At 48.3% G+C, this 10,919-nt stretch overlaps 3 pseudogenes; all 3 read right to left on the bottom strand.

The window, feature by feature from the left end:
* Nucleotides 1-69, bottom strand: LOC134411696 (U6 spliceosomal RNA; annotated as a pseudogene).
* A 3,920-nt stretch (nucleotides 70-3,989) lies between these two features.
* Nucleotides 3,990-4,058, bottom strand: LOC134411801 (U6 spliceosomal RNA; annotated as a pseudogene).
* Nucleotides 4,059-4,954: 896 nt separating this feature from the next.
* LOC134411691 (U6 spliceosomal RNA) lies at nucleotides 4,955-5,023 on the bottom strand (annotated as a pseudogene).
* Nucleotides 5,024-10,919: the final 5,896 nt, after the last annotated feature.

Below are 10,919 nucleotides of genomic sequence, written 5' to 3'. Positions count from 1 at the left end.
TGCGCAGGGGCCATGCTAATCTTCTCTGTATCGTTCCAATTTTTGTATATGTGTTGCCGAAGCGAGCACAACCCTAACCGTAACGCTAACCCTAACCTTAACCCTAACCCTAACCCTAACCCTAACCCTAACCCTAACCCTAACCCTAACCCTAACCCTAACCCGGAACCTAACCCTAACCCGGAACCTAACCCTAACCCGGAACCTAACCCTAACCCGGAACCTAACCCTAACCCTAACCCGGAACCTAACCCTAACCCGGAACCTAACCCTAAACGGGAACCTGTCACTAAACCGGAACCTAACCCTAACCCTAACCCGGAACCTAACCCTAACTCGGAACCTAACCCAAACCCGTAACCTAACCATAACCTGGAACCTAACCCTAACCCGGAACCTAACCCTAACCCTAACCCTAACCCGGAACCTAACCCTAACCCGGAACCTAACCCTAAACCGGAACCTAACCCTAACCCGGAACCTAAACCTAACCCGGAACCTTAACCTAACCCGGAACCTAACCGGGTTAGGGTTAGGCAAATATAGAAAGCTCTATAAGTTGCTCCGAAAAGACGTTCAGATACCCATTCCGGCAAAAACTCGTATTGCGCAAAACGGGCCGTAACGGCAGCTTCCCAATGAGGTAAGTGAACTAAACTCACCAGATTCACATGACAGGGTGGGACAAATATAGAAAGCTCCAAAAGTTACCCCAAAACCACGTTCAGATACCCGTTCCGGTCAAAAACCTGTATTGCGCAAAATTGGCCGTAACGGCAGCTTCCCAATGAGGTAAGTGAACCAAACTCACGAGATGCACATGACAAGATGGGACAAATACAGAAAGGTTCAAAAGTTGCCCCCAAACCACGTTCAGATACCCTTTCCGGCTGAAAAAGTGTATTTCGAAAATGGGCCATAACGGCACCTTCCCAATAAGGGAAGTGAACCAAACTCACCATATTCACAGAACTAGGTGGGGCAAATATAGAAGGCTCCAAAAGTAACCCCCAAACCACGTTCTAATACCCGTTCTTGCGGAAAACGTGTATTGCGCAAAATGGGCCGTAACGGCAGCTTCCCAATGAGGTAAGTGAACGAAACTCACCAGATGCACATGACAAGTTGGGACAAATACAGAAAGCTCCAAAAGTTGCCCAAACCACGTTCAGATACCCTTTCCGGCAGAATACGTATATTGCGAAAATGGGCCGTAATGGCACCTTCCCTATCAGGTAAGTGAACCAAACTCACCATATGCACATGACAAGGTGGGACAAATATAGAAAGCTCCAAAACTTCCCCCAAAACCACGTTCTAATACCCGTTCTTGCAGAAAAGGCGTACTGAGAAAACGGGCCGTAACGGCACCTTCCCAATGAGGTAAGTGAACCAAACTCACCAGATGCACATGACAAGGTAGGACAAATATAGAAAGCTCCAAAAGTCCCCCCAAAACCATGTTCTAATACCAGTTCTTGCAGAAAACGCGTATTGCGAAAATGGGCTGTAACGGCACCTTCCCAATGAGGTAAGTGAACCTAACTCAGTAGATGCACAAGACAAGCTGGTACAAATATAGAAAGCTCCAAAACTTGCCCCCAAACCACGTTTAGATACCCTTTCCGGCAGAAAACGCGTATTGCGAAAATGGGCCGTAACGGCACCTACCCAATGAGGTAAGTGAACCTAACTCAGTAGATGCACAAAACAAGCTGGGATAAATATAGAAAGCTCCAAAACTTGCCCCTAAACCACGTTCAGATACCCTTTCCGTCAGAAAACGCGTATTGCGAAAATGGGCCGTAACGGCACCTTCCCAATGAGGTAAGAGAACCAACCTCAACAGATGCACATGACAAGGTGGGGCAAATATAGAAAGTTCCAAAAGTTGCCCCCAAACCACGTTCAGATACCCTTTCCGACAGAAAACGTGCATTGAGAAAATGAGCCGTGACGGCACCTTCCCAATGAGGTAAGTGAACCAAACTCACCAGATGCACATGACAAGGTGGGGCAAATATAGAAAGCTCCTAAAGCTCCCCCAAAACCACGTTCTAATACCCGTTCTTGCAGAAAACGCGTATTGCGAAAATGGGCCGTAACGGCACCTTCCAAATGAGGTAAGTGAACCAAACTCACCAGATGCACATGACAAGGTGGGACAAATATAGAAAGCTCCAAAAGATGCCCCGAAACCACGTTCTGATACCCGTTCTGGGCAAAAACGCGTATTGCGCATATTGGGCCGTAACGACAGCTTCCCAATGAGGTAAGTGAACCAAACTCACCAGATGCACATGACAAGTTGGGACAAATATAGAAAGCTCCAAAAGTTGCCCCAAAACCACGTTCTAATACCCGTTCCTGCGGAAAACGCGTATTGCGAAAATGGGCCCTAACAGCACCTTCCCAATGAGGTAAGTGAACCAAAATCACTAGTTGCACAAGAAAAGGTGGGACATATATAGAAAGCTCCAAGAGTTACCCCAAAACCACGTTCAGATACCCGTTCCGGTCAAAAACCTGTATTGCGCAAAATTGGCCGTAACGGCAGCTTACCAATTAGGTAAATGAACCAAACTCATGAGATGCACATGACAAGATGGGACAAATACAGAAAGGTTCAAAAGTTGCCCCCAAACCACGTTCAGATACCCTTTCCGGCTGAAAAAGTGTATTTCGAAAATGGGCCGTAACGGCACCTTCCCAATAAGGGAAGTGAACCAAACTCACCATATGCACAGAACTAGGTGGGGCAAATATAGAAGGCTCCAAAAGTAACCCCAAAACCACGTTCTAATACCCGTTCTTGCGGAAAACGCGTATTGCGAAAATGGGCCGTAACGTCACCTTCCCAATGAGGTAAGTGAACGAAACTCACCAGATGCACATGACAAGTTGGGACAAATACAGAAAGCTCCAAAAGTTGTCCCCAAACCACGTTCAGATACCCGTTCCGGTCAAAAACGTGTATTGCGCAAAATGGGCCGTAACGGCAGCTTCCCAATGAGGTAAGTGAACGAAACTCACCAGATGCACATGACAAGTTGGGACAAATACATAAAGCTCCAAAAGTTGCCCCCAAACCACGTTCAGATACCCTTTCCGGCAGAAAACGTGTATTGCGAAAATGGGCCGTAAAGGCACCTTTCCAATGAGGTAAGTGAACCAAACTCACCAGATGCACATGACAAGGTGGAACAAATATAGAAAGCTCCAAAAGTTGCCACAAAACCACGTTCAGTTACCCATTCCGGCAAAAACTCGTATTGCGCAAAACGGGCCGTAACGGCAGCTTCCCAATTAGGAAAGTGAACCAGACTCACCAGATGCACATGACAAGGAGGGACAAATATAGAAATCTCCAAAAGTTTCTCCAAAACCACGTTCAGATACCCGTTCCTGGCAAAAACGTGTATTGCGCAAATTGTGCCATAATGGCAACATCCCAATGAGGTAAGTGAACCAAACTCACCAGATGCACATGACAAGGTGGGGCAAATATAGAAAGCTCCATAAGTTGCCCCGAAACGACGTTCTAACACCTGTTCTTGCAGAAGGGACAAATATAGAAAGCTCTAACAGTTGCCCCCAAACCACGTTCAGAAACCCGTTCTGGGCAAAAATGCGTATTGAGACCAGCGTACCGTAAAAGCAGCTTCCCAATGATTAAAGTCCACCAAACACACCGGATGCACACAACTAGGTGGGACAAATATAGAAAGCTCCATAAGTTGCACCGAAACCACGTTCAGATGGTTCTTGCGGAAAAGCGTATTGCGAAAATGGTCCGTAACGGCACCTTCCCAATGAGGTAAGTGAACCAAACTCACTAGATGCACAAGACAAGGTGGGACAAATATAGAAAGCTCCAAAAGTTACCCCAAAACCACGTTCAGATACCCGTTCTGGTCAAAAACGTGTATTGTGCAAAATGGGCCATAACAGCACCTTCCCAATAAGGGAAGTGAACCAAACTCACCAGATGCGCGGGGGCCATGCTAATCTTCTCTGTATCGTTACAATTTTTGTATATGTGTTGCCGAAGCGAGCACAACCCTAACCGTAACCCTAACCCTAACCCTAACCCTAACCCTAACCCTAACCCTAACCCTAACCCGGAACCTAACCCTAACCAGGAACCTAACCCTAACCCGGAACCTAACCCTAACCCGGAACCTAACCCTAACCCTAACCCGGAACCTAACCCTAACCCGGAACCTAACCCTAAACCGGAACCTGTCACTAAACCGGAACCTAACCCTAACCCTAACCCGGAACCTAACCTTAACCCGGAACCTAACCTTAACCCGGAACCTAACCCTAACTCGGAACCTAACCCAAACCCGTAACCTAACCATAACCCGGAACCTAACCCTAACCTGGAACCTAGCCCTAACCCTAACCCTAACCCGGAACCTAACCCTAACCCGGAACCTAACCCTAACCCGGAACCTAACCCTAACCCGGAACCTAACCCTAACCCGGAACCTTAACCTAACCCGGAACCTAACCGGGTTAGGGTTAGGCAAATATAGAAAGCTCTATAAGTTGCTCCGAAAAGACGTTCAGATACCCATTCCGGCAAAAACTCGTATTGCGCAAAAGGGGCCGTAACGGCAGCTTCCCAATTAGGAAAGTGAACCAGACTCAACAGATGCACATGACAAGGAGGGACAAATATAGAAATCTCCAAAAGTTTCTCCAAAACTACGTTCAGATGGTTCTTGCGGAAAAGCGTATTGCGAAAATGGTCCGTAACGGCACCTTCCCAATGAGGTAAGTAAACCAAACTCACTAGATGCACAAGACAAGGTGGGACAAATATAGAAAGCTCCGAAAGTTACCATAAAACCACGTTCAGATACCCGTTCCGGTCAAAAACGTGTATTGTGCAAAATGGGCCATAACGGCACCTTCCCAATAAGGGAAGTGAACCAAACTCACCAGATGCGCAGGGGCCATGCTAATCTTCTCTGTATCGTTCCAATTTTTGTATATGTGTTGCCGAAGCGAGCACAACCCTAACCGTAACCCTAACCCTAACCCTAACCCTAACCCTAACCCTAACCTTAATTTTATCTGTATCGTTCCAATTTTAGTATATGTGCTGCCTTTGCGAGCACAACCCTAACCCTAACCCTAACCCTCACCGTAACCCTCACCCTCACCCTAACCCTAACCGTAACCCTAACCCTAACCCTAACCCTAACCCTAACCCTAACCCTAACCCTAACCCCAACCCCAACCCTAACTCTAACCCTAACCCTAACCCTATCCCTAAACCCAACCCTAACCCTAACCCTAAAACTAACCCTAACCCTAACGCTAACCCTAACCCTAACCCTAACCCTAACCCTAACCCTAACCCTAACCCTAACCTTAACCCTAACCCTAACCCTAACCCTAACCCTAACCCTAAACCGGAAACTAACCCTAACCCTAACCCGGAACGAAACCTTATCCCGGAACCTAACCCTAACCCGGAACCTAACCCTAACCCTAACCCTAACCCGAACCCGAACCCGAACCCAAACCATAACCCTAACCCGGAAACTAACCCTAACCCGGAACCTAACCCTAACCCGGAACCTAACCCGGAAGCTAACCCTAACCCTAACCCTAACCTGGAACCTTACCCTAACCTGGAACCTAACCCTAACCCGAACCCTAACCCTAACAGTAACCCTAACCCTAACCCGGAACCTAACCCTAACCAGGAACCTAACCCTAACCCTAACCCGTGACCTAATCCTAACCCTAACCCTGACCCTAACCCTAACCCTAACCCTAACCCTAACCCTTATCCTAACCCTAACCCTAATCCTAACCCTAACCCTAACCCCAACCCTAACCCTAACCCTAATTTTATCTGTATCGTTCCAATTTTAGTATATGTGCTGCCGATGCGAGCACAACCCTAACCCTAACCCTAACCTTCACCCTAACCCTCACCCTCACCCTAACCCTAACCGTAACCCTAACCCTAACCCTAACCCTAACCCTAACCCTAACCCTAACCCCAACCCTAACCTTAACCCTAACCCAGAACCTAACCCTAACCCGGAACCTAACACGGAACGTAACCCTAACCCTAAACCTAACCTTAACCCTAACGCGAACCCTAACCGTAACCCGAACCCGAACCCGAACCCGAACCCGAACCCGAACCCGAACCATAACCCTAACCCGGAACCTAACACGGAACCTAACCCTAACCCGGAACCTAACCCGGAACCTAACCTGGAACCTAACCCGGAAACAAACCTTAATCCTAACCCTAGGCCGGAACCTAACCCGGAACCTAACCCGGAACCAAACCCGAAACCTAACCTGTAACCTAACCCGGAACCCAACCGTAACACTAACCCGGAACCTAACCCTAACCCGGAACCTAACCCTAATCTGGAAGCTATCCCTAATCCTAACCCGGAACCTAACCCTAACCCAGAACCTAACCCCAACCCGGAACCTAACCCTAACCCTAACCCGGAACCTAACCCTAACCCGGAACCTAACCCTAACTCGGAACCTAACCATAACCCGGAACCTAACCCTAACCCGGAACCTAACCCTAACCCGGAACCTAACCCTAACCCTAACCCTAACCCGGAACCTAACCCTAACCCTAAACCGGAACCTAACCCGAACCCGGAACCTAACCCTAACCCGGAACCTTAACCTAACCCGGAACCTAACCGGGTTAGGGTTAGGCAAATATAGAAAGCTCTATAAGTTGCTCCGAAAAGACGTTCAGATACCCATTCCGTCAAAAACTTGTATTGCGCAAAAAGGGCCGTAACGGCAGCTTCCCAATGAGGTAAGTGAACGAAACTCACCAGATGCACATGACAAGTTGGGACAAATACATAAAGCTCCAAAAGTTGCCCCCAAACCACGTTCAGATACCCTTTCCGGCAGAAAACGTGTATTGCGAAAATGGGCCGTAAAGGCACCTTTCCAATGAGGTAAGTGAACCAAACTCACCAGATGCACATGACAAGGTGGAACAAATATAGAAAGCTCCAAAAGTTGCCACAAAACCACGTTCAGTTACCCATTCCAGCAAAAACTCGTATTGCGCAAAACGGGCCGTAACGGCAGCTTCCCAATTAGGAAAGTGAACCAGACTCACCAGATGCACATTACAAGGAGGGACAAATATAGAAATCTGCAAAAGTTTCTCCAAAACCACGTTCAGATACCCGTTCCTGGCAAAAACGTGTATTGCGCAAATTGTGCCATAATGGCAACATCCCAATGAGGTAAGTGAACCAAACTCACCAGATGCACATGACAAGGTGGGGCAAATATAGAAAGCTCCATAAGTTGCCCCGAAACGACGTTCTAACACCTGTTCTTGCAGAAGGGACAAATATAGAAAGCTCTAACAGTTGCCCCCAAACCACGTTCAGAAACCCGTTCTGGGCAAAAATGCGTATTGAGACCAGCGTACCGTAAAAGCAGCTTCCCAATGATTAAAGTACACCAAACACACCGGATGCACACAACTAGGTGGGACAAATATAAAAAGCTCCATAAGTTGCACCAAAATCACGTTCAGATGGTTCTTGCGGAAAAGCGTATTGCGAAAATGGTCCGTAACGGCACCTTCCCAATGAGGTAAGTGAACCAAACTCACTAGATGCACAAGACAAGGTGGGACAAATATAGAAAGCTCCAAAAGTTACCCCAAAACCACGTTCAGATACCCGTTCTGGTCAAAAACATGTATTGTGCAAAATGGGCCATAACGGCACCTTCCCAATAAGGGAAGTGAACTAAAACTAACCCTAACCCTAACCCTAACGCTAACCCTAACCCTAACCCTAACCCTAACCCTAACCCTAACCCTAACCCTAAACCGGAAACTAACCCTAACCCTAACCCGGAACCAAACCTTATCCCGGAACCTAACCCTAACCCGGAACCTAACCCTAACCCGAACCCGAACCCGAACCCGAACCCGAACCCAAACCATAACCCTAACCCGGAAACTAACCCTAACCCGGAACCTAACCCTAACCCGGAACCTAACACGGAACCTAACCCGGAAGCTAACCCTAACCCTAACCCTAACCTGGAACCTTACCCTAACCTGGAACCTAACCCTAACCCTAACCCTAACCCTAACAGTAACCCTAACCCTAACCCGGAACCTAACCCTAACCAGGAACCTAACCCTAACCCAGAACCTAACACTAACCCGGAACCTAACACGGAACCTAACCCGGAAGCTAACCCTAACCCTAACCCTAACCCGGAACCTTACCCTAACCCTAACCCTAACCCTGACCCTAACCCTAACCCTAACCCTAACCCTAACCCTAACCCTAATCCTAACCCTAACCCTAACCCTAACCCTAACCCTAACCCCAACCCTAACCCTAACCCTAACCCTAACCCTAACCCTAACCCTAACCCTAATTTTATCTGTATCGTTCCAATTTTAGTATATGTGCTTCCGATGCGAGCACAACCCTAACCCTAACCCTAACCTTCACCCTAACCCTCACCCTCACCCTAACCCTAACCGTAACCCTAACCCTAACCCTAACCCTAACCCTAACCCTAACCCTAACCCTAACCCTAACCCTAACCCCAACCCTAACCTTAACCCTAACCCTAACCCTAACCCTAACCCCAAGCCTAACCCTAACCCTAACCCTAACCCTAACCCTAACCCTAACCCTAACCCGGAACCTAACCCTAACCCAGAACCTAACCCTAACCCGGAACCTAACACGGAACCTAACCCTAACCCTAAACCTAACCTTAACCCTAACGCGAACCCTAACCGTAACCCGAACCCGAACCCTAACCCGAACCCGAACCATAACCCTAACCCGGAACCTAACACGGAACCTAACCCGAACCCGGAACCTAACCCGGAACCTAACCTGGAACCTAACCCGGAACCAAACCTTAATTCTAACCCTAGGCCGGAACCTAACCCTGAACCTAACCCGGAACCAAACCCGAAACCTAACCCGTAACCAAACCCGGAACCCAACCCTAACACTAACCCGGAACCTAACCCTAACCCGGAACCTAACCCTAATCCGGAACCTATCCCTAATCCTATCCCGGAACCTAACCCTAACCCTGAACCTAACCCCAACCCGGAACCTAACCCTAACCCTAACCCGGAACCTAACCCTAACCCGGAACCTAACCCTAACCCGGAACCTAACCCTAACCCGGAACCTAACCCTAACCCGGAACCTAACCCTAACCCTAACCCTAACCCTAACCCTAACCCTAACCCTAACCTTAACCCTAACCCTAACCCTAACCCTAACCCGGAAGCTAACCTTATCCCGGAACCTAACCCTAACCCGGAACCTAACCCTAACCCTAACCCGGAACCTAACCCTAACCCGGAACCTAACCCTAATCCGGAACCTATCCCTAATCCTATCCCGGAACCTAACCCTAACCCAGAACCTAACCCCAACCCGGAACCTAACCCTAACCCTAACCCGGAACCTAACCCTAACCCGGAACCTAACCCTAACCCGGAACCTAACCCTAACCCGGAACCTAACCCTAACCCTAACCCTAACCCTAACCCTAACCCTAACCCTAACCTTAACCCTAACCCTAACCCTAACCCTAACCCGGAACCTAACCTTATCCCGGAACCTAACCCTAACCCTAACCCTAACCCTAACCCTAACCCTAACCTTAACCCTAACCCTAACCCTAACCCTAACCCGGAACCTAACCTTATCCCGGAACCTAACCCTAACCCGGAACCTAACCCTAACCCTAACCCGGAATCTAACCCTAACCCGGAACCTAACCCAAACCTGGAACCTAACCCTAACCCGGAACCTAACCCTAACCCGGAACCTAACCCTAACCCTAACCCTAACCCGGAACCTAAACCTAACCCGGAACATAACCCTAAACCGGAACCTAACCCGAACCCGGAACCTAACCCTAACCCGGAACCTTAACCTAACCCGGAACCTAACCGGGTTAGGGTTAGGCAAATATAGAAAGCTCTATAAGTTGCTCCGAAAAGACGTTCAGATACCCATTCCGGCAAAAACTCGTATTGCGCAAAAAGGGCCGTAACGGCAGCTTCCCAATGAGTTAAGTGAACCAAACTCCCCAGATACACATGACAAGTTGGGGCAAATAAAGAAAGCTCAAAAATTTACCCCGAAACCACGTTCAGAAACCCGTGCTGGGCAAAAACGCGTATTGCGCAAATTGGGCCGTGACAGCAACTTCCCAATAGGTTAAGTGAACCAAACTCACGAGATGCACATGACAAGATGGGACAAATACAGAAAGGTTCAAAAGTTGGCCCCAAACCACGTTCAGATACCATTTCCGGCTGAAAAAGTGTATTTCGAAAATGGGCCATAATGGCACCTTCCCAATGAGGTAAGTGAACGAAACTCACCAGATGCACATGACAAGTTGGGACAAATAAAGAATGCTCCAAAAGTTGCACAAACCACGTTCAGATACCCTTTCCAGCAGAATACGTGTATTGCGAAAATGGGCCGTAATGGCACCTTCCCTATCAGGTAAGTGAACCAAACTCACCATATGCACATGACAAGGTGGGACAAATATAGAAAGCTCCAAAAGTTTCCCCAAAACCACGTTCTAATACCCGTTCTTGCAGAAAACGCGTACTGAGAAAACGGGCCGTAACGGCACCTTCCCAATGAGGTAAGTGAACCAAACTCACCAGATGCACATGACAAGGTAGGACAAATATAGAAAGCTTCAAAAGTCCCCCCAAAACGATGTTCTAATACCAGTTCTTGCAGAAAACGCGTATTGCGAAAATGGGCCGTAACGGCACCTTCCCAATGAGGTAAGTGAACCAAACTCAACAGATGCACATGACAAGGTGGGGCAAATATAGAAAGTTCCAAAAGTTGCCCCCAAAC

This window comes from Elgaria multicarinata, chromosome 20, assembly GCF_023053635.1.
Source record: "Elgaria multicarinata webbii isolate HBS135686 ecotype San Diego chromosome 20, rElgMul1.1.pri, whole genome shotgun sequence".
NCBI classification, from domain to species: domain Eukaryota; kingdom Metazoa; phylum Chordata; class Lepidosauria; order Squamata; family Anguidae; genus Elgaria; species Elgaria multicarinata.
Note: the sequence above shows the minus strand (reverse complement) of the source record. Positions and strands in the feature narration are given on the sequence as shown.